This window comes from Miniopterus natalensis, chromosome 2 (assembly GCF_054644295.1).
Source record: "Miniopterus natalensis isolate mMinNat1 chromosome 2, mMinNat1.hap1, whole genome shotgun sequence".
In the NCBI taxonomy this organism is placed as follows: Eukaryota; Metazoa; Chordata; class Mammalia; order Chiroptera; family Miniopteridae; genus Miniopterus; species Miniopterus natalensis.
In genome coordinates this window covers 26257286-26283048 of record NC_142082.1, presented here as the reverse complement: position 1 = coordinate 26283048, position 25763 = coordinate 26257286, and positions in this window count along the sequence as shown.

Here is a 25763-nt window from a genome sequence, read left to right as displayed (position 1 = left end):
ACACCTTTATACCTTCGTTCCCCCTCCCTAGGAACCAGGTATTTATTACAGGTTGATCAGAGAAGCCGCATCTGGAACAATTGTATATGGAAGAGCCGATCACCTCATTCATTTGGAGTGAGAATTGCTCATAGAAAGTGTGGACAATGTTCCTAAGGCTTCTCAGGGCTTCGCAGCAAATGGAGAAATGTGTCCTGGAGCGTATCCATTTCAATCACATGCTACCCGGGTGTGAGAAAGCCGGCGTGCCTCCCCCACGGCCCGCATCTTTGGAGGGTTAATAATTATGTCAGTTGAGGGTGGGGTCTGTGGCGCAGCAGGAGCAAATTGGTCTCCATGGGGCCAGGACGAGCTTGACATTTCCTGTGCGAATTGCTGTCGAGTTCCTTCTTTTCCACATGGAACTACAGCTGCGTCCTAGAGTTGAGGAGATTAGGAAGATTCCTGATGTGGTGACGCAGCTCAATCATTCTAAAGGCCCTGGTGCCTGAAGGGCCACCTGTGTCCTCTCCAGGACAGTCTTAAGGTATACAACCGGCACTCCTCAAAACAACCAAGGTCATGAAAGGCAAAAAAGACTAGGGAATCGTCCCAGACCAGAAAACAGAGAAGATTCTTCAAGATATTACAATTCAATCCAAGGACCTTAAACTTTTCATTTGGAAAACTTGCCACCTTACAGAAGAGTCGCGAGAGTAGTACAAAGAATATCCATGTATTCTTTGCCCAGATTTACCTGTTAACAAATGCCCATTTGCTTTGGCATTTGTGTTCTCTCTTTCTCTTATAAATAATCATGTTTTCCTATCTATCTATTTATCTATCATCTACCTATCTATCATCTATCTATCATCTATCTATCTATCTATCTATCTATCTATCTATCTATCTATCTATCTATCTATCATCTATCTATCCATCCATCTTCCTCCAGAACTGTTTGAGAATCAGTTGCATACATCATGGTCTCTAAATACCTCATTTATTCTATAAATATTTCAGTGTGTGTTTCCTTAGATTAAAGATATTCTCTAACATAACCAAGTGCAGCTATCAATTTCAGTACATTTAACATCAGCACAATATTTTGATCTAATCTATTGCCTGCATTCCAATTTTATCACTGACCCAATAATGTCTTCCATCTAATTTTTTCCTCCAGTACAGGATCTATTTATTCTAGGGTCATATGTTGCTTTTGGTTTTCTCATCCTTCAGTCTCCTCTACTCTGGCCCATTCCCCAGCTTTTCCCTGCAGTTTATTGTTTTGATGACACTAAGAAGGCATCTGTGGTGATGGCGCTATTGTCTAGCGGGGCGGGGAAAGCTGCAGGCACAGAGCCGCAGAGATTTGGAGTGGGATGCGTGAGGGCTGAGGGGCTGGCCCACTCTCTCCAGCAAGGTAGAATCCATGGGCATCAACAGCCCTCACCCGAGTCTCTCCTTTTTCTTGAATTTCCACAAATTTTTTCTGTGCATAAGCAGCTGGGCAAATGCCAGCAGACAGAAAGGCCACATCTCAAGCCCTGGATGGCCTTTGCATTGCCCTTCTTTTCTGCCCTGGAAGGACAGATGGGCAGGGAAAGGGAAGGACTTCAGGGACCCCAAAATCCTACCCCAGATCAGAGAAGGCAGCACTCAAGAATGTCCTGATAGCCAAGGGTCACAGAGAAAGAGGAGGGGCTGAACTGCTGCACACCACTGTCCTGTGTTCTCTGTGTCCTCCCGTCACTGACAAAGCTCCATGGAATTCAGACACCTGCTCCTGGGCTTATCTGAACGGGTCAGACAGAACCGTGGGGGGTGAGCTAGACGAAAACATCCCAAGCCCGTTTACAGGGGATAGTTCAGTTATGCAGGCTAGCTGAACTCTGGCTAAATCCAGTTATTTCAGAATTTGGAAATCTTCTAAGGAAAAGTGAAAAACCCTGGAAACACAATAATAGAAGATGAGCGACTTTTTTAAAAAATAAAAAAATATTTAAGAAATCACATGTTTAAATCAGATTTAATCTAGCTGATACTGATTAGTGGTGAATTCCAAATTACACTCTGCCCTATTTTCTGATGGGAAAAATCAGCATCTCTTTCAAAGATAGGATCACGTGTTTTCCTTAATTCAGCATTTAAATTATCCATCCTTTCAAATTGTTTCTTTTTCTGTCTCCTTCACCAGCAAGCCTCAGTTTCTATTCCGCGGCACTCTGCTAGCTGTCTCTGTCAAGCCAGCGTTCAAAGTTTGGCAATTAGTGATGCAAATTAACTAGGTTGCCAGTCCAGAATTAGAAGAACTGGGTTTCCCTTTTTATTTTAGGATCGTGATGGAATGCCAAGAAAAAGCAGCTGTATCGGTCAGAATGCTTTCAGCTGCAATGAACAGAAAACCCAGCTAAAGTGCGGGGAATGCGTCCCCTGGCTGGCACTGTATTCCCGAGATGATGCTGAGGCTGAGGCTGACACTGAGCGGGCGGCAAATAAGGGTCTGAGTCTTAATTTCTTTTCCCTGGGGCTGTACTTCCACCTGGGGAGCTTTCTGAACAAACCTGGCCAGGACTCTACTGCCAGGTCTTCTGAGTCTGTCGCTTGGGGTGTGGTCCTAGAATTGGTGTTTCCTACAAGCTGCCCAGGTAACTGCTGTGAAGCCAGGGTGGAAAGCACTCTATTGGATTTTTGCCTTGTAGTTTGGGGTAGAAGCATCAATTAGGCACCAATTCAAGGAACTTCCATTTTGCACCCAGCCCTGAGCCAGGTCCTAGGGCAATGGTTCTCAGCTTTCACTGACCAGCAGAATGGGCTTGACAACGTGTAGAGAATGCTGATGGCTGGCCTGGTCCCACCCCGAGGTTCTGCTGCATCCGGTCTGGCTGGAGCCCGGCGTGGGGATTTGTTAACACCCCCCAGGTATAGACAAGGTTGAGAAGTCACTGTGCTCAGGCTATAAACATTCAGGCTCTTCCTATGAGGTGTTCCTGGTGTATCCACCTCTTTAGCCACCCCAGACATGAAGTGCACAATTAAGGACAGGGAGAATCTTTAAAGGGAAAGGGAGAGTCCTGAAGTGCAGAGTCTTAGCTCAGTGTCAGCAGAGCCAGTGTGCCACTCTGGCAGGCCCATCACCCTCTTACCCAGAGCTGTGTTCCCTTTCATCTGTCCTTACTTTGTTGCTGAATCGGCGCAGCATAAAAATGCCATCAGATCAATTAATCGCTATTAAACGCTATGGCCATATAGGTGAGTGGCATCCATCCCATCAGATAGATACATGGCCGTGGTCACTTCAGGATAAAATCACCCAATAGGCAAAAATTAAGTGTAGCTAAGCCCATCCCCCCTTTCAGCAACCTCTACTCCTCATATACCGTAACTCAGGAACCCGAAGTCCTTCCCCATCCCATTCCCTATTTTAAAGCTTAGCTCATTTACTTCTCAAGGTGATAAAATCAGATAAATTAGGTTACTTTAAGGTATAAGTGGGTTGATAAGGCTTAGTATGTTTACTTTCTTAGAGATGTTTTTATTCCATTAGCAATTGTACCTAAAAATCTGAAAGCTTACATGCTCTTTGCAGTATATTGGGAGACAATTCCTCACAGGTCTCTCACATTTCTGCATATCTTGTAAGCAAGGCACTAACTGCCCTTTGTTTCTATCTTTTCCAGAATGTATGTACAGGTAACAGTCTTGAAAGATGGAGACAGTGTTTCTCTCTAGAGCCGAGAGCAGGCATGCCTATTATAAAAGATTCAGGGTCTCTAAGCTCAAAGATCTCTGTGTAATGCACCCACTATGTGTGCAGGTCTCCCTGGGCCCATCTACATCACCCCTATAAAACGAGGACAAGGGGAACCAACACAATTATGCTGAGGCCCGGGCTGTCTGCTGTGCCATGAGTACTAAAGTCCTTTGTCATGGAGCCAGGAGTCTCTTGCCTCCTATCAGAGTCTGTGAAATTGTGACTGGCTAACGTGTTAGTTTGCAAGCAGGGTAACATCTCAGTCACTTTATAGTTCTTGGCACCATATTCATACAATGGGCTATTATATAGCAGTCAAAATAAATGAACTGTACAGGAAGACATAGCAGTATGCTAAAACAGTTTAATAAGTGGAAAAGTAAGTCTAGAAATACTACAGAAAGTGCAATACCATTTTTATGAAGTTAAAAACAACTATACTGATACACACTCCTTTAAAAATGCATATGGGCACAAAACCACATAAAAATGAAAGCAAGGGAACAGTGAACCAAGATTTAGGACGATGGTTACCTGGGATGGGAAAATGAAGGGAGATGGTATGGGAGTATGGGACGAAGTGGAATTATATAGTTAAAAGTAGGTTATTTTCAAAGTCCTAGCTTTCATTTGGGATTTTGAGTCTATAGAAGCTTATTACATTATCAAAAATAACTAACTAGTAACTCACCTATCATCTATTGACCAATGCTGAAACTGTGCTTTGAACCGAAGATTTTGGTTAATCTAGTTTGTACACCTGAGTATGGCTAGAAAGACAGTTAGATAGGGATAGATAATAAATTAATTTAATTAACAAATGGATGGATAAATACATAGATGGAAGGATAAATAATAAAATTTTATCAAAAAATATTTCTCACTGAGGTGATATACGGAGATGAAATGAGAGAATATTATGGGGAACACTGGTTTAAAGTAATTGAGAACCAGTTCTGTATGGCAGAATTTCTTTTACATAAACACCTGTGGTAGCATCTTATACTGCAGAGGCCAAAGACATCCTTTAAGCCCCCGGTTTAGGCATCCAGGTTTGCTGGGTGTCCAGGTAGACCTTATGCAGCATTAATAGAAGTTCTAGAAAGTACACCAACTGGCCTCTCTGGATGGCTCTCTAAAGGGACTGAGAGAACCTAGAAACAGCACAGAACTGGGGTCCTTATTCCTGTGGAGTGTTCACTGAGCCCTGGGCACCGTACTGTGGAGGACACACGTGCCCTGCTCACGGAAGATTAGACCGAATTCTAAAGCACCCTGGTGGCAGTTCTGAGCCTGCACCAGACCTGCTCTGAGTTATTGGCTCAAACCTGCCAGGCACGTCCTGCCGAACAAAGCACAGCACAAGCTTGAGTCAGCCGCTAATTGTGCTCTGCACGTGACCATCCAGATGGGACCCTACAGCAAAGCTCATTTCTTCTCCCAGAGAGTGTGCTGTCTGTGCTAACATACCAGGAAAAGGGATGCAAGTTTACAGACTTCCCTAGGTCTCTAGGTTTGAGGTAAATCTTCCAAGTTAGTTTCCTTGAAAGGCAGAATTGCCCTGAGCTAAGAAAGGCTTGTGTGGTCCTAGAGCAAGGAAGTATGTGTGTGACTTAATACTACTTAATAGGAAATAAAATATTAATCATTGTGACATGGAATTCCAAGAACCATGCAAAGCAGGACCTTGCTGGAGGATTTGCCATTTATAAGTTTGTGACCTTGGGCAAGTCTCCCAACTTTCCTAATCTTACCCATCAGTAAAATGAGGAGATTGCAGCAGCTGATCTCCACAGTCCCTTCTTGCATTGAAATGCTACAATTCTATTCTTTGACATCACTCCCTTGTACCAAATGCTGGTATCCATTTTCCTAGGCCCCTAAAAGAAGAATCACTATAAATATTCTATTTCGGGTGTGATAACCAGCTCTCCTTTCCTCTGCCCAGCAATCACATACAAGTCATCTGAGTTCTTCAAGGTTGCTGTTTTTCATCTGTGGCCTCTGGTTAACAATATTGGTCACCCGCCAGTCTGGGAAGATTCATTTGATAATGTCTGTGAAGTGCCTGACCTCATCAAAGGAAAGTGCTCTATGAATCCAAGGCATTAAAAATAGAAGTGAAACCAGAAGAATTTTAAACTCAGGGGTAAAAATTTCCTGTACAGCTCAATAAACAGAGTATACTCCAAGAGGAGCACATGGCACAACCCAAGGTGAAGGACAGTGCTCTACTCTGGGAGCTGGAAACTATGAGACCGTCCATGAGGCATCAAAAGGGAAGGCAACACTATAGTTAGATGCCAACTGTTGATAAGGACACCTGTTTTGTGGCCAAAACAAGTAGATGATAAACAGGATCACACATCATGGTTCCTAGCTGCTCTGATGAGGAGATGTGGCAACTTGGAATGGGGGACCAGCAATGGAAAGTTGGGGACGGGGTCCGAATCCCTCTCTAGACCTTGAGCAGATCATCCTCTCTCTGAGCCTCATCTAGCAGGAAAAGGGTTGACCAGATAACTTCTTCAGTTTCATAAAATCCTATGGCATGTTTGCAGCAAGAATTTGGTCAAATCCCTTACTTTTCTGGGGTCTAATTCTTCCTGCTTGAGAGGCAGTGGCACATGGTGGCCAAGAAGTCTGGAGCAAAGCTGTCTTGATTTGAATCTGTTTTGCCACTTTTAAATATTTTCCCCCAACATTTTATGATGAAAAATTTTAAACACAGAAAAGCTGAATCAATTGTTGAGTGAACATCTGTATACCCATCACCTAGATTCTGTGCAACCAACATTTTACCCCCATCTTCCCATCTACCCAGTTCTCTGTTCACCAATGCATCTCATTTATGTATTTCAAAATAAATCACAGCCATCAGCGCAGTTCCTTTCAGCATAATGCTGCCACATTTTAGTTGTGTGATCTTGGTGAGTCAATGTCTCTGCCTGTTCCCCATCTGTAAGATGTGACTGTATGTGGACCTACCAGTATAACTAACACTGTTGGGAAGTTAACGTACATAAAGCACAGGGGAGGCACCAAATGCGTGTTACCTATTGTTATTGGAAAATTGAGATGCTGCAGGATTCACTGTTCCAAAGCAATGGTCTCCAAACCAACTTTTTCCCAAAAAGACCAGTTGTATGGATACCATTTCATAAACAAGATGCAAAATTAAGGAGAAAACTTACACAGGAGATTGTTCCAATGTGCCCAAGTACTGTCACTGAATGGCGCGGGCACCGCTGCTTGCCTTGAGCCCCAGACGGCCACGCAGCTGACCACTCTCAGACCTGCTGACGGAACAACTGTAAAAGCGTGGGTGCTTAGTGAAAACATCGGGACCAAGAAAACAGAAGGTTTTGCCTCATGACCAAGTCATCTGCTAATATCATTCTTTGTCATATTTTTTCATGAATTGTTCTGAACTTAGTGGAAGTATGGGAAAAAAAACCCTATTGCCTGACTTATTTGCTTTTTTTTTTCTGATTCATTTCATACGGACATCATGGCAATTCACCCAAAACAATCTCAGCATGTGTCTGAAAAGTAAGGCTGTTCTCCCACATGCAGTACTCGTCACCCACGTAATCCCTTAATATCACCTAATATAAAGTCTAAAGTCTTTTATTAGAGAACGCAGTCAAGATTCATGCATTATATCTCTTTGATCTTTTTCAGTCTAGAACAGTCTCCCCAAACTTTCTCCCTTTGTTATTTACCTAACATTGGCTTTTTGGAGAGGCCAGGCCAGTTTTTTTGTAGAACACCCCACATTCTAGATCTGACTGTTCCTTTCTGTTATTCTTTGCTCTAAATCATGTATTTCCTATAAACTAGGAAGGAGCTGCTCAATTTCATTTCTAGAGTTGAATATAAGAGCATGCTTTATTTGTTAACATTTGATGATTTTCCTCCTTTCTCTTCATGAAGAAATTTAGGTAAGATCAAAAACTGGCAAATGGTGGGTCAAGAGAAACATGGTTTATTAATGAATGTACCCATTAATAAAAGTTAAGCTCAAGCTGTCCCTCCAGTTCTTCTAGGATGCATTATTAAAACAGGTGTGACCTCCATTACCCCACTAAAAGTTTACTTCATTGCAATTTAGAAGCATGCTGACGTTTGTCACCCGTTCATGCCACGTTTGTGAACCAGCTGCCAACCCAGAGGAAAAGCCGTGTTAATAAACTTTCTGATAGAAAAGAATATTTGCATAACATTTCTACCTTTTCTAGAAGAGGTTGTTTTTCTTTTGTTTATAGTTTATTTTACAACGATGATTCTGCTTTCTCATTATTTTTGACTCTGAAGAGGTTTAGAACAGGCCTCCCAGGATGTCCTCTCTTGCATGTGAATTATTTTGAAGTGAACGCAATCAAGACCCTGCAGGCTCACAAGACACTTTTACCTCTCCCTTAAAGAATTTTAATTAGGGGCCATAATAGGAGTTATCACTAGAAGCAACTTTTTATCACTTATCCATAGGGCAGGGCAAGCTTCTAATTACTGAGCGTCTGCTCTTCTTACCATTCCGTGAATAACCTTCCTCCCTCGTGAAGCCCTAAGGTGATACTTAGCTCAGAATGTCATTTATACATCATTTTAACATCGTGTCTTTGAATCTCTCATGCATGTGGGGTGTCTGGCTCTCTCAGTATGCGGGGTTCCCATACGTATTTATGTAATTAAATTTGGCCATTTTCTTGTTAATCTGCCTCATGACTATTTGATTTACACACCAGCCAAAAGAACCTAGAAGGGTAGGCCCTCAAAACAACTAGAAAAGGAACAACAATTCATGTGAACTCAAATCATTAGACTCTAAGTGACTGGTCAATCATTTCCTAAGTCAGGTCTTTTCCCCAGGGTCTCTTCATTACTGCTAAAAATAATTTACTCTTGAAATTCAATTAGATTTTATAAAAAGTACCTTAATGCCTCCTTAAGGTATCCTGTTTCAGAGCTAGAAACAGAAATTCTTGCATCCACAAGGAAATTTAGTAAATGATTTGAATGTTACTGTGTACTTTGTTTTTTTAAATCCTTACCCAAAGATATTTTTTCCATTGTTTTTCAGAGAGAGTGGAAGGGAGGGAGACAGAGAGAGAAACATCAATGTGAGAAAGATACATCGATTGGTTGCCCCCTGCACGCTCCCCAACCAGGGCCGAGGATGGAGCCTGCAACCCAGGTATGTGCCCTTGGCCCGAATCGAACCCAAGACCTTTCAGTCCAAGGGCTGACACTCTAACCACTGAGCAAAACTGGCTAAGGCGACTGTGCACTTTTTAGATAGCTGGAATTTACCTTTCATTAACACATTGAAGTCTTGCATAAAGCTAAAGTGCAAACACATTATTTAAAAATAAGCAATCTTATTCAAAGCTGGTAAAAAGTAATCCTATTTAGGCTGTGCAGCCTAAAAGGCATGGTTATGAGCATCTAGCACAGAGTCGAATGCCAGCGTGGGGCTTGGAGAAGCAGCCTCATGGTGGTTCTTGCCCACCGAGCTCCAGGAGAATGGCCCAGGCTTCCCCGACCCTCACTTGGACAGGCACTTACTCACCAGTCCTCTGGTTCAGTCAGCTTTGTGGTCAGGGCTGAGATATGGGTAATTTGTGCGGCGGTTGGAAAGTACCAGGCAAGGCAGAAGTAAATTGGGTGATATTTCTTTTCTGGGCTCCTGCCCCCGTCATTGTCTCCCAAACCAGAGGCTGCAGGGCCATACCTCAGAGAACACATCAGTGGTCCTTTTCCGCTCTAAGTAGTGTCTTCAGCCTTGATCACATGTCCTGCCTCGGGAATACCATCACTGTCATCTGGATGCCAGATTGGAAGGACTGTGGTTGGATAGTGTTCCCCAAAAGTCATGTCCAATCAGAATCTGTAAATGTGGCCTTTTGGGGTCTTTGCACATGTAATCAAGTTAAGATGAGGTCACATCTAGTTAGGGTGGGTCCTAATCCAGTATGACTGGTGTGCTCATACCACACACACACACACGGAGGGAAGACGGCCATGTGACAATGGAGGCAGAGACTGAAGTGATGTGTCTACAAGGATTAGTGACAACCACCAGAAGCTGGAAGAGACATGGAAAGATCCTCCCCCCAGAGCCTTTGGAGGGAGCATGGCCCTGCTGACACCTTGATCTTGGACTTCTGGCCTCTAGAACTGTGAGACAATAAGTTTCTGTTGTTTAAGCTGCCCTGTCTGTGGTACGTTGTTCCAGCAGCCCGAGGAAGCTAACATGGGAGGTGTTGGTGAGTGGCAAAGGTTGCCCTTTCTAAAAGCAGAATGATGACCCAGCATAGAAGGAAAAATCTCAAATAGTGAAACTGACACACCTCAGAATGAAAGAGGAACGCTTGGCAAAGCTGCTTTGATATACATGCTTTGGAGCAAACAAAGACATTTTGATATTGCTCTTCTGAGCAACTGTGTTAAAAAACATTTTTTTTAAAGACTGTCAAAATGTGAAATTGTAACTTTTTATTTCCAAGTAGTGCTCACAACAGACACGTCTGATCCCCTCAGCCATCACTCCTCTCAGCCCTCCCTGCTGAAGATAGAGACCTGGCCTAGGGGGGAGGCAAATCATTCACTCATTCAACAGAACCACCCAATAACTTTCCAAAGGATGAAAGTTAAATGTGTGGGTTTTGTTGTTTTTTTAGGCCGAGTAAAAAATGCCCTCTCAAGAGCTCAGTTGGTTAGTGTCGTCCCAATACAATAGGGTTTTATATTCAATCCCCTGTCAGCATACATACAAGAATCAACCAATGAATGCATAAATCAGTGATACAACAAATTGATGTTCCTCTCTCTCTCTCTCAAATCAGTTTTTAAAATTAAAAATAAAATGCCCTCACAAGAAAGCAGTCCAGTCACGGGCCCTGGAGCAGAAATCTACCTTTTCCATCATCAATTACACCAAAAACACAAGAATTTTTTTCTCCCCCTTTGATCTCATTGTTTGCATACCAATAACAAGAAAAACCTGACACAGCACTTTGATATTAATTACTGTATTTCCTACAATCTTTAACAAAGACCCTATCACATCAGATTCTTTGTCAATTCCTTAAGAAGAATTTACAAAGGAAGTAACCCTGTTGTTTTTTTAAAGGCAGAAATGAAAAGAGCATGTGAAGAGTGTCTTTTAACCTTTCCTTGAAGGGGAGGTCTTTCAAATGATAGCTACCAGGCCCCAAATCTGCTTCCAGAATTTTAGTCTTTCTGCGGTATGACCGCATAATGCAAGCTGTATCTTGTGGTAACCTGGAATACACATTTCCTAATGACCTACGGTTTGGGGTTAAATTAAATATTGAAGCAAACTCCAGAAATATCTACAAGGAAACACACCAGCAATAGTGTATTGATTGTGCGGAGCTGTTTAATAATTAACTCACTCACCTCGGGTTTTGAATGTCCTTCTGTTTATCCCCAAGGGGCTGCCCCTCAGAAGTCCTCACCTGGAGCTTCCAATTCTCAGCAGGGTGCTAGTGTGGGGCAATGGAGAGAACTACGCATCTTTGACCCTGCTCCATGCTAACCAAGCCAAGAGCTCTTGAGCACATCTCTCCTTAGGGCCAAAAAAGGAGTAAATTTATTCTTCCCCTCAACAGGGTGAATGAATATCTGAGGATTATCCTAGAGATTGTGTAATACATAGTCTGTTCAAGCATCATAAGAGAACAAAATGAACACCTAAATGGATATTAGTGAATGTTTGGTTATGGTTGACTTTTGTGGCTTTGCTCCATCCTGATTAGTCCTGGACATTTTCAAAAGGAAGTGAGCTCAACTTGGAGACCATTTCTGTCACGATGCTGGGCCCCCACAGCTAGTTCAATGGCCCCCACGAGGGCTAAAAACCAGAAATACTGGTCTCATTTCTGTGTTTCTGCTGCCTTGGAGACATGACCTGTGTCATACTTCCAACCAGAACATCACACTGAGAATCTATACTCAGACCCAAGGAAAGGGTAACACTTTGCACACCCCTGGTCAGTCATCAGCGCTGAGCTTTGGAATGGGGAAGAAGAAGGCTCTGTTTCTCCGGGTTTTACCTAATTCTTACCAGGCCTGATCCAGTTACACACTTAACAGATAAATTGGTGAAAACAATCTTGTGTAAAGGATTTGCTAACAGGAAGAGCTCTGAATTATTCTTTCGGTGTTTGTGTGTTTTGTTCTGCCTCCTCAACATTTACAAAGAGATGGTGTAATTCCTCATTCCATCACATGGCAGAAGGATTAGTCTCCTTTCGCTGCTTCGGTCGTCAGGTCTCACAGTAACACTCAAGGCCTTATTGCCAGCGCCTGCCTGAGAATGGAAAAGGTGTGGCTACCCAGCTGTGGATCTCACAGGGATTCAGCACTTTCATAAAGGTGCTGCAGCCTGGGTGGAGCCAACAATACTGACCTCCAAGCTTATCTCAGATGACTTAGACTAATCTAATGCCACAGAAAAAGGTAACAGGGGTACAGACTTACAAACTGAGCTATGATGGTGAGTGGAAATGACCATTAGGACCTTAAAGGAACAAAGGGCCAGGCATGCAGGTGGTAACCTGGGGCAAGGTCAGGCAAGGAAAAAGGCTACCAGGCACTCTGCTCACTGGTCTTGATCTAATTCTCTAAATTTGTGAGTTTCAGGATTTAGGTAGCATAGATATTCAAATTTGGCATCCCTGCAATACCTGAGACTTTAGGGTTTATGCAAGTAAAATATCAAACATAGCATTCATTAGGCCAGGACACCAAGAAAATCAACATTCCATATTTTCCTTCATTCATTCATCCATTCCATAAATATTTCTCAAGCACCAACCGACAGGCCAGCACTGCTTCAAGCATTGGGGGACCAGGGACGCACAACCTGACCAGGCACTTAGAGGGGCCCTTCACTGCTGTGCCTTCATGATGAGTCAGTGCCACCTCCTATTCTGTGCTGTGCCAATTGATGCCCCCCCCCCCCCCGACACACCACATTCTCTTAAGTTTCGTGGTGGGTGTCCCATCATTTACAATTTAATAACACAAGGTGTAGGTATACTGGACTGCACTTCCTTGTCTGATCATTGCCTGGTGTAAAATTGGAGAAGCATTCATTTGGCCACAAAACCTCTGAATTCTGTTGACACAAGAAGCATCCAAACCTGTAAAGAAATTTTTTGTTATTTTTAAACAGTGTTTTTGAGGTATAACTTACATACCATAAAATTCACCCTTTTTAAGTATATAATTCAATCAGTTTCAACACATTTACAGAGTTGCACAACCATAACTGCAATCCGATTTTAGAACATTCCTAACACCCCAGTGCCCATTTGTAGTCACTCCCCCATCCTACTCACAGCCCAGGCAACCAGTAAGGAAGCAGGTTTTACGCTCCTCTGCATGGTTTACCCTACTAACTCCTGGGAAGTCTGTAGGGAATTTTTAGAAAAGTTTATTTGAGCCAAACTGACAACATATATGCCAGGGAGCAAGAGTTCTTCTTTCGTGCATTAACGAGGGGCCATAAGAAAGATTACCTGCAGGTGGGAGACAGCACGTGAGGGATCAGATTACAGGATAGTTAACAAGATTAGTAACTCCCTCAGGGTTACTGATACCCGCTGTGAGGGGTATTACTTTTGGTGTTTCAAAGGTGTGTTAACTTAGTTGCACAAGAACAATGGAAAAGGCTTGCTTAAGGCAAAGACAAACTTTTAACTAAAAAGTTATAGGCCTGGGGCATGACTAGCCTACCCAGCAGACCTGCCCAGTTAAAAAATTTATGATCAGATTACCTACTTTGTGAGGTTACTTTCCATTGAATCCCATTTTCTGTCCACAATTCCTACATTTTGTTGCATTCCTTCGAGAGGCCCCTAAGGCCCGCTCTGAGTAGCCTTCAATCTGCAATGGTCCAGAGATGCTTCGCCCCTCTCTGGAAGGTGGTGGGTTGGGTCTTCACCTCCATGGAACCCTCCCAACTGCTATTTGAAAAACTCCTGGCCATTATTTCTCTTCTGGGTCCCTCATGAGCCTCACCCGTGAGACAAGAAACGCTGGTGGGGCTGCATTCTTGCTGCAGCCCAGAAAGTGAGACAAAGCCTGCCCTGTGTTCACCTTGTCCCCACCTTGAGGCCGCCCATACCCGGCCCTTTGCACCATCCCTCCTCCACAAACAGACCCAACATCACACTCATTAAGGAGAAACATTTTTACAGAAGATTTAATGGGGAAAGAATTTACACTTCTCATCCGCCCAGTAGAAAAGGAACACAATCGCTTTGTGTTCATCCTGACCAAGTCTGTCTGAAACTCCTACTTCTCTCCCCGTCCCTGTGCATAATCTACCTCCAGGCTCGCTGTCGAAGCCCCGTTCAGCCAAAACCAAGTCCCACCGACAGCCTGTGACCATCTACCGCGCTTCAGGGCGGCCCCTCGGGGGTCGCGGCCCCCTAATCCCATCTCATGGCAAGATCACGGAACAAATGTAACCCACAGTAAGCGAGCAAGCAAACAAAACTGTCCGAGGTTGAATACTGCTGCTAAGAAAGGGTTTTCTCCACCCTGTCATCAGGTCAACTGCCCAGACTGCCCAGGACCTGCCCAGGGAGCCAGACACCTGATTTCGGCTGGATTAATGAGGGAGGGGCGGCTTCGCAGACACTCCGGGGAAGAGCCGCACCTTCAACGCGTCGCCGCCCTTCCAGGGCCTCGGGTTCCTCGTCTCGGGAGGAAGGCTGTGCTGCCCGAGGAGACAGGATTCTTCCGGGTACCGCGCGAGAGGCATTTCAGGAATGGCACGCAGGAGGACGTGAGGCCTAGGGGCGAGACTGACTGGGCGGAAACAAAGCCAGGGCCTCGGCACGCCCCAGCCCCGGCCGCGGTCAGTCAGCTGGAGGAGCGCAGCCCCTGGGCCGCATCGGGCGCGGCCGCGCCCAGCCCGGCGGGAGGGCCGGGACCGCAGCTGCCCAGCCATCAGCCCGGCAGCCGAGGCGCCAGGGCTCTAGCTTAGCCTCTGTTCCCATGTGGCCAGCGACCCATACAGTGCTTCAGTCTCGGGGCTGCCGAAGAGAGAGCGAGAGCAAGACCCGGCCTTTATGAAGCTTTGATTATATTTCCTGGGGCTTGGGAGAAAGCAGGCTTCTTTCAAGCGATCCAATCGCTTTCCTCGATCTTCCAGGGGCTAAGCCGGAGCCTCCCCATCTCCAATCCCTTCCCTGGATTTCCCAGGGTTTCCTGTCTCACCCTATCTGATCTTTTTCCCAGTTGTTGTTTTCCCTCCCAGCCATGGTCGCCATTTTGCTCCTACTGCGCATGCCTCGCAGTAAAAGACCCGCCCCCTGCGCCATCTTGGCTTCTACTGCGCATGTCCCAGCGGAGGACCGTCTCTCTCTCTCTCCCCCCCCCCCCCCGTTTATCCGTCGTGCCCGCCCCACGCCCCCACCCCCACCCGGGTCAATCCGGGGCGATGGCTGGTGGTTCCCTGGGGAGGAAGGAAAGCCAGTCCTCACCGCCTGTTCGGCTGTGGTGGAGGGCGCGGCCCTTCCCTGGAGTGTCTGCGAAGCCGCCCCTCCCTCATTAATCCAGCTGAAGTCAGATGTCTGGCTCCCTTCTCTTTCATCGAGGTCTAACGGGCTGCCCACGGTAACAGTTGGTAACCTTTGGTTGTAACTAGATTTGGAGCGGCCAGGGTCTGGCACGGGGCAGACATTATTTATACCGAGAGACGCGCAGAGGCCGCGTCCTCCCCGGTAGTGCGGAGGCGCCGCCTGAGGCCTCCGCCAGCAGCCTCAGTCCCCGGTGCTGTGTCCTCTGGGGGGCGTGTGGAGAAAGACCTAATCCCTCTGGTGCCACGTCCAGGAGAGAGACAGCTGAACGGGGGCGGGGGGGGGGGGGGGGGGCATCGCCCCTTTCAGTTTCCACGCGGAGCCTGGATGTTCAAACTAAGGATTCTGAGCCTGTGCTCGCTGCAGGTGACCCTCGGAAGGTTCACGGCCTGCCGTCTGTTCTCCACACGGAGTCCATCTTTTTTCCTTCTAATGACTCTGCCATTATTTCTCCCACCTACGTCACATGCTGGACAGTGGAGTTGCCTGCATTTTTTGTACTTGTTTTCTTGATTGTTTGGGGGTGGAGGTTGCAAGAGATGGCTGGTTTAGAGCTTAGCCGTGGAGAAGACCAAGCAGGTGAAGGCTGCTCTGTGTTGCTAACACTGATTGTTTCTCGGGAAAGCCGGAGCCCGATGCCTGGCAAATAAATCAGAATGTGTTTCTTCAAAAGCTTTGAACTTCAAAGAACAATTCGAGGTAGATCTCAGAGACAATTACAACATTTAACTCCTCAAAGCACCTTTGGCAAGCATGTGAAACACCTCCGAGTGACCACACAGACCTTATAAGCATGAAAATACGATACCCTTGAAGGAAGCAAGAAAAGTGGAAACCCAGCAAGACAGAGTGACAGAGCACCCTTGCAATCTGGGAGGCGTCAGGCTGGATTGCAAGCCCAGTCTTTATTATTAAGCTCCACCTACTGTGAGGCCCTGAGACATAAAAGTCATGAAGTACTTACAAACTTTCCAGGGCTCAGTGTATCCCACCACACAGCACTTGTCAATCCCAAGTTTAACACTTGTCAAGCAGATGAGGCCTTGAGAGCATTTAGAAGAACAATGACTGGCATTTTGCCATTCAAAACTTTAAATGACCTCCAATTTCGAGATATCAGCCTTTGAAGCTTATTATCATGCAGGCTCTTCAATTGTAAAACTTAGCGTCCTACTGAAATCTCGGGCCATATGTGGGATACAAGAAAAGCACAGCTATTATGAAAGGAGACTCAGAAGAGCCAAAATGAATGTGAAAACTTGCAGAACACCCTCCTGACAGCCATGTCTTATTCATGAACAGACGTCATCAACACTTAGACCACACATTCTGTAATAACAAGTGGAATTTCTAAAGAAAGTGGCTAACTTAAATTTTCTCACTTCAACCAGCTCTTTATGAATAATGTATCATACCATCCAAGATGCTTATCAAGTTTGACTTAGAAAGTGAGAAAGTAAATTTAGTGAAATAGAAAGAAAAGGAAAAACTCCATATCCTTCAAGTACTTGAGATCTACAGTCACAACAAAATATTACAAGCACTTAAAAAAAAAAAACTGACCAAGAGAAATTCCTCTTCTTAGCTGTTTAGTGTATGCAGAAAAAAAATCATTTATGCAGAACTTCACTTATTGTCATTGGTTTGCTGTGTACGAAATGTCCCTGTCCTTGGTCCCTGCCTGACACCAGGGCCCAGGGTTCCCCACAGGCTCTCTTCCAACTATCCGTAAGAAATTGTCAGGAAACTTTAAGAGTCTGGCAGGCCAAAGAAGTTCTGCCTCGGAAATTAAAGGTCTATCATTCTCTTAGGACAAAAGGGAATTTGGGAGCAAGGAATTTGAGCAAGACTCTATCTCCAGCCTGCAAAGCATCAAGCCCCATATGTGAAACACGAACCTGAGACAAACGTGGACAGGGGCTGCTGCTCCTGCAGCTGTCATGGCCATTGGCAGGTCTCAGCTACTCTGATGGGAACCTCAGTCCCTGGTCACCTAGGAAGGAGGGAACAAAGAGAATTGGAAGATGGAGGTGATGATGAACAACAGAGAGAGAAAAAGGAGAGTAACAGGCAGTGCTCGTGTGTTGTGTGCCCATTAATGGCATCTTGCTCTATCTGGGGAGAAAAGAGGGCTGCGCCAACACCAAGACCCCAGTAGGTGCGAAGAGCTGGGGACCAGAATGAATTCCCTTGGCTGCAGAGAAAAAGTGAAAGCCACCGGAAACAAGAGGAGGGAGGGAAAGGGAGTTCTGTAGGTTCCAAACAAAAATTTTTAATTAAATTTATTTTAATTTTCTTAGATTGAATCTAAGTCAATTTTTTATGTTGAACAATGCATAACTGTCATATTTGTAGGTAAAATAGGCCAAATAGAGGAAATTTCACATAGTTCAACCCAACCTATTGTTTGTGGGGCTCAGCTCTGGCTCAGGCCCACATGTGCTACATCCTCTGGTCAGGGGTCCACAGCCTTTAATGTCTTGACTTACTGCTTGGCTTGTGGGAGGATGGTGGTTGCTATGAGAGTGTCATCTTTGTAAGAAACTCAATGGCATAAGTATCAGGGGAGGCACCCAGGAGGAAAGTCTCTTAACCCTCAGACACTGACCAATGAGTGAGAGGCTGTCAGGGTGAGATATTACATCTGGAAACAAGCTTTGGGGCGCATGGATCCTGCTGCATTGTATTCACTCAACAAATATTTTTGAGCATCTACTATGTGCTAGGCACTGCTGTTTTGGGATAGTAAACAAGACAAGCATCATCTTTGCTCTAACCTTTCATGACCTAAAATATAAAATTAGACAATGGTTTCTCAGATATGACATCAAAAGCTTAAGCAATCAATAAAAAGATAAATTGGACTTCATTAAAATTAAAAACTTTGTATTGCAAATGATACCATTAAGAAAGCAGAAAGGTAGTCCATAGAATGAAAGAAAATATTTGAAAATTGTATATCTGATGAGAAATTGCATCTGGACTATTATAAATAGACCTTACAATTCAACAATGAAGGGACAATCCATATTTTAAAAAGAAATGGATTTGGATAGAGGTTTCTCCAAAGGAGATATACAAATGGCCTATAAACACATGCAAAGATGCTCAACATCATTAGTCATTAGGGAAATTGAAATCAAAACCACAATGAAATACGACTTCACATCCACTAGGAAGGATATAAAAAAAAAGACAGACAATGGAAAATACTGGCAAGAATGTGGGGAAATTAGAACCCTTATATATTACTGGGAAATAAAGTGGGTCAGCCTCTTTGAAAACAGTCTGAAAGTTTCTCAAAATGTTAAGCATAGAGTTATCATATGATTCCACTCCTAGATCTATACCTAAGAGAAATGAAAACATGTGTCCACACAAAAACATGAACATTAGTGTTTGTAAAAGCATTATTCATAATAGCCAAAAAGTGGAAAAAACTTTTGTTTGAATGTTCATCTACTGACAAATGGATAAATAAAACATGGTACATTCATACCATGGAATATAATTCAGCCGTAAAAATGAATAAAGTAGTGATACCTGCTACGGCATGGATGAAGCTTGAAAACCTTGTGCTACATGAAAGAAGGAAGTTAACAAAGGAAACAAGAATATGCAATGGGGTAAGGACAGTCCATTCAATAAACAATGTTGGGAAAACTGGACAGATACATGCAAAAAATGAAACTAAGCCACCTTCTTACACCATATAGAAGAATAAACTCAAAATGGGTTAATGACTTAAATTAAGACCTGAAACCATAAAACTCCTAGAAGAAAACATAGGCAGTAAACTCGCAGACATTTCTCTTTGTAATATTTTTTCTGATATATCTCCTCAGGTAAGGGAAATAAAAGAAAATAAGCAAATGGGACTATATCAAACTATAAAGTTTTTTACAGCAAAGGGAGCCATCAACAAGACAGAAAGACAGCCTACCAAATGGGAGACCATATTCACCAATGATACATCTGATAAGCAATTAATATCTAAAATTTATAAAGTGCTCATACAACTTAACACACACACAAAATGAACAACCCAATTAAAAAATGGGTAGAAGACCTGAATAAATGTTTCTCCAAAGAGGACATAGGGATGGCCAATAGACATGTGAAAATATCACTAATCATTGGAAAAATGCACATTAAAAGCATAATGAGATATCACTTCACACCTGTCAGAATAGCTACCACCAATAAGTCAACAAACAAGTGTTGGCAAGGATGTGGGGAAAGGGAAACCCTTGTGCACTGTTGGTGGGAATGCAGATTGGTGCAACACTGTGGAAAGCAGTAGGGAGTTTCCTCAAAAAATAAAAAATATAAGTGCTTTATGACCCAGCAATTCCACTTCTGGGTATTTATTCAAAGAAACCCAAAACACTAATTTGAAAACATATATGCACCCCTGCATTCACTGCATCGTTATTTACAATAGCCAATATATGGAAGCAACCTAACTGCCTATCAAAAGATGACTGGATAAAGGTAATATTCATATATACAATAGAATATTACTCAGCCATAAAAAAGAATGAAATCTTACCATTTGCAACAACATGAATGAACCTAGAGGGTATTATACTCAGTGAAATAAGTCAGACAGAGAAAGACAAATACTATATATGATTTCACTTACATGTGCAATCTAGAGAACAAAATCAGTGAACAAAACAGAAACAGACTCATAGATACAGAGAACAATATGATGGTTGCCAGATGAGAAGGGGGATTGGGGAACTGGGTGAAAAAGGTGAAGGGGTTAAGTGCAAATTGGTGGCTACAAAATAGTCACAGGGATGTAAAATACAGCATAGGGAATACAGTCGATAATATTGTAATAACTATGTATGGTGCCAGGTGCATATTGGAATTATCGGGGGGATCACTTCGTTAAATATATAATTGTCTGATCACTATGCTGAAATGCATGTAAAATAATACTGAATGTCAATTGTAATTTTAAAATTTTTAAAAAAATAACATAAGGGATCATTGTGATGGAACTTTTCTGTATCTTGCTTACAGGAAGATATCTTGTGAGGAAGTTTCACAAAAGTAAACACACACACCTGTGCGAGTACATACACAAGTGCATGAAGCCTGGTGAAATCTGAATAAGGTAAATGGATTACACCCAGTGTCAGTGTCCTGGCTGCGATATTGTACTAGAGTTACGCAGGATGTTACCACAGGAAGGACATAGAGATCTCTTTGTATTATTTTTTACAACTGCATGTAAATGTACAACAATCTCAAAATTAAAAGATTTTAAAATGTCCATAGGTAAAAAGAAAAAGTCATCAAAAAACCACATATTATATAATTGCGTTTGTATAAAATATCCAGCATCATTAAATCCATAGAAACAGAAAGTAGATTAGTAGTTGCCTAGGTCTGGGGACTCTGGGGTAGAGTGATTGCTCATGGGTAGGGGGTTTCCCGTGGGGGTAATGAAAATGTTCTAAACTGCGTGATGATGTTTGCACAACTCTGTGACCATATTAAAACAATTGAATTGTATACTTTAAATGAGTGAATTTTATGGTATGTGAATTATATCTCAATAAAAAAGTTTTTTCTAAAAGATGCACAATACAAAGGTTTATACTTGGGGAAGAGGGAAAGCACCCATCATTTCATACAGTAAAGTGCAGAAAATAAAGTTCAACAAAATCAACTTGCTGGTAGTTTTTGTTAAGTCGCTAGGAAGGTGGTCCTGAGCTAGTTATTAAAGGTGTGTCTGGCTTATCACTTTTGAGAAGCACAGTATAGACAGGCTCCCTGACTATACTCACCGTATAAAGAATATACTATTTGGAAGAGAGCGTATGTGTCACAATATGATGTTTTTATCTTAGACTCTACATTGCTTTATTAAACTTTATTATAACTTAAAACATATTTTAAGGTTTGGAGTTAACATTTTTTAGTAGCACATTTTAATTGTTGACCAAATAAAGCGTTTTATGATTTTACAGAACTGTTTTTATGTGGTTGAATTAAAACATCCCCTTGGGCTCTCTACTTGGAGGTACAGAGTGAGAACAACTTAGTTGGTGGGCAATACGACATGCTTCTATCTCAGCCCGAGAATTCTTTGTCCAAGAGATTTGGGTCAAGAAAAACTGCAATTTACTTTGCTTTTTCTTTTGTACAGGTACTTACACAACATATTAAGAAAATATTTCAACACAATTAACCTGGGATGAAAGGGAAATTAACCTAGGAAACGAAGGGCTCCACACAGCCCATTAATGGAGTTTTAGTGCTAACCCTGTGGCTTGAGCCATGAAGTCCAGAGCAGCCTGGCCCCCAGTGAGGTGGCTGTGCAAGCGGACAGACTGCAGGCTGTGTGTGAGGAGAAGGCAGAGGACGGGGCTGCTGGTCTGCCTCCATGGCATGTTATCCCACTGGCCATAGATCCCTGAGGGGTCATCCTCTAAGGTTATTGTGAACTGCATGGCTGTGGTTCGCAAGGCCAAGGACTTAGATGTGCTCCATCTTAGCATTCTGGACAGACTTTATATCCACCCCCTTCTCTGACTTATCCACTTAGCAACCCAGGCCACTGAACTACGAAAGCAACTATTAGTGCAATTGTGATAGAAATCTGCAGAGACACAAATCCCTTTATAACATAGAGGAGCCAGTGACAGACACTACACAGCGGGCTGTTAGAAAGAGAGTTCAGCAATCAACTGGAGTTATCAAAACAAGAAGAAAGCCACTATACTTAAACTGATCTGAAATTGGTGTGGGTGTAGGCAGATGGATCATTAGACAGAAAATAGAATCCAAAAATAAACCCAGATGTATATGTACATTTAGTATATGACAGGAGTGCCGTTTCAGATCAACGAAGAATGATTTGGGCTGTTCACTAAATGGTCCTGGGACATCACTGATGGCAGTGAGGGAGGGGCACTGGAGCCCTCCACCATTCTGTACAGCCACGTGAACACATGGTAAAGAGAAATTTTAAAATAGAACCATTAGAAGAAAACAAAGCTACATCATTTTGAACTGGGGAAGGCATTTTCAAGGATGGCAGAAAACCCAAAATTCACAAAGGAAAAAGATTGATAAATTTGATTACAGAAACTTAGCATTTCTAAGCAGTAAGGAAAAAGAATGTATAAAGGAAAAAGACAAGGGTCAAACTGTGAAAATATTTGCAACACTTATGACAAAAAAGCTAATTTACTGATGCAAGGAAGTTTTACAAAGAAAAGGCACAATAGCCAACCTGTCTGAATAAGCATTCAGAAGGAAGGAAATAAAATGACCCAACTGATCAGCTTCACAGTGAATTTAGAGAGGTATCAACTAAAGCAATGATTAAATAGTATTTCACACCTATTAATGAGCAGTACAGTCGTTTGGAGAGAAATCTGACAATATGAACCAAAGTTACAAGGCACAGTCTTGGAGATTCCACTTAAGACGTCACCATCAGACAAATGGTCATAGACATGAACAGAGGTTCACTCTGGATTTTTTTATAACAACAGAAATGAGTACAATATGAACATCTATCACTAGGAAACTGGAGAAATAAATATGATAGGGCTGGAGAATAAAACTCAATATAGCTTCTTAGAAAAGAATGGTGTAGAGCTACACAAGTTGACATAGAAAATGATCTAAGATGTTTTATTAAGTAAAAAAGCAAGTACCGAATATTATGGAGACAAAAGGAACACACACACACACACACACACTCACAATTCTGAGGAGCAGAATTAGGGGTATGGGGAAGGAGGAGCTTTCAAAAGTTCACTTTATACACTTCTATATTATTTTCATTTTAAAAAACATGAATGTGCTTTATAATGAAAAAGTAGTGAATAAATATTTTTCAATGTCTCTTCCATGAAAGGAACCCCAGCAAAGTGTACTGCTGTCCAGCCCCGTTTATTGAGATGACACTGTGGAAAAAGAGTAAACTGGGGGGAAGGTGGAGTTGAGTTTTCAATGTTGAATTTGAGGCTGAGCTGTCAAAGCAGAGGTGTCCATAGGCACTTGTTTATCTTGCTAGGCCCTTGAAAGGGAGGCCTGAGCCAGTGACCTTGTGGGATTCATCCATAGGCTTTAGATGATAACTGAAGCCAGAGAGTGAGCCAGGCTTCCCAGAGAGAACTCGAGGGGAGAGGAAGATAGGGGCCCTACGGATTCCTTCAAAGACGAGAAGATTCCAAATCTATTCAGGTCTTTCAAAACAAAAGTCTAAATTAAACTTTATCTGAGAGTCTCCTATTTAAGGGGAAAGAATCTCCTGCCTTCTGTGCCCTTTAATTACCTCCAGTTTGAGTTTCAATACATGCAATTCCAAAAATACTATTCTCTGGGCTCCTCAAAATACACTGCACATGGCCCCTCTCTTCTCCATCTCTTGTAGATGCAAAATTTGGCTACAGAGGAGGGAGTGGGACTCTGTGGACAGAGAGTCTCAGCAGAAGGGAAGACCTCGATTCCCTTCTTGCCTCCTACCAATAGCTGAGCTGGGGCAGGACCATGGCATGCCCCTGTAAGATGGTCTCTTCAAACCACTTAATGCTCTACCACCTAGGCAATGCTGAGCGTGAGGGGTAGACAGGAACCCGACTATAAGTACGACATTCTTCGGGTAGGTTTTCTGGAAAGAGTTCCTATCAGTTTTCTTTCCAAGACATCTATCTGTCTTGGCCTTGGTCCAAACCAAGGGATGCTTAGCATGAGTCCCATGAGGGCAGAGTCTACCTTGTTCTCAGGACGCTTTGAGAACAGCACTGGGCACATGGTAGACACTCAGAAAATGCATGTGGAGTAAATCAGGGCAGGGCCCCTGATGCTGTTTCTTGAGATAGCTGCCAAAGCTGGTGAGGCCATGGGATGACCTTGACGATCCTCTGAGAGTGGATTTGAAGATGGTTCCGCAGGGAGTTCTCTCAGAGGAGTCAAGACGTCTCAGGACTCCTTGGCCATGCTCCTGAACTTGCCAGTCCCTTGTGCATCATGGGCTGCCCTCAGCCCAGCAAGACAATGGGGGTGTATACAGATTAAGTTGATGGTATTATCAGACCTGTAGTGACTAGAATATCTCACCCTGAGAGCTCGCCCTTCACTGTTCTCCATCGCACTCCTGGGCCTTTAGGATAGAAAGCTCAGCTCGGGTCTCTATATATTCCCGCATTTAAAATAGTAACAAATTCTTTTTTGATGTCAACTTTCCTTTTATATGACAGGGTAAATTGCTTTTGTTGCTTCCTATCTCCTTGCTATTTAATGATTTTCTCAGTCTCGGGGAAATGTACACTATTTTTATAAGAGAAAGGAAAAAAAGAGCCCCAAAAGGCCTAAAAATAAACTGCCTCTGTTATGGCAGAAGGATGGACCTGAGTCCCCTTTGGGGGCTCCAGCATGCTGTTCCATCCACCGTGGGATATGTCCAGGGTTATGCATCCAACAAGCCAGCTCAGGAATGCACGTTATATAAGAGCCTTACTTTCAAGCTTTTCAAGATTAAAAAAGACTCTTTCATTAATCTAAAGAATATAGTCAAATTGAATCTGATGTTTTATAGGTAGTGACCAAATGCAACTGAATAGTTTTCCACTTGAATTTCTGTAGGAAAAATGAAAAAACTTGGACAGTTCACTTGTGAAAATAGAAGACTCTGATGGTAGAATGGAAATGTCTGATTCCATATTTATCCCCTTTTCATTTTCAAGGCAGCATTATTTGTGGACTGCTAGCAACTTAGACTTGACGTAATCCCAATATGCTCTTGACTAGAATAGTTTTCAGAGATGTATTACCTGTCTTTATGCATGAAACAAAATTCCATTCTCAGATCCCATTAGTAAGCCCTTCCTACATGTCAGGTAAATATTTTCTAACCTATCTCCTTAGACATTCTTTACAATAACCCTATGAATTACATCAATATTCTTATGTTGACACGGCAAAACTCAAGGTTGTAACTGGGTTACCAAAGTCAATTTGACACCCTAGGAGACGATGCAAAACTTTCAGACCCCTCCTTTAAACATCTACCTTCTGATCCATCTCTCCTTGGCCACAAGAAGGGCAGATTCCTTCAGATTGCTTCTCATGGGTCCCCCAGAAGCTGCACCCTCCATTGCTGCACATAAAGTCACAATGGGGCAGAGGAAGGTCAGACTCTGCCAGGCTCTGGCACCAGCTGTGTGAACCTCATTGTGCCCGAGCTCTCTGTGCCTCACTTCTCCCCGGTATGAAATGGAGACAGTCTACTCAGCCCAGTCTTGCAGTGTTGTTTTAGTTTTTTCACATGAAAGAACTTAAGAACAAAAGTTAGCGTAAAAGAGCTAAGCATTGTGTCAGCATGAGGCTTGTTACTGTCCCCAAGGTTTGCTCTTGAAAATACAGGGTAGTATCTT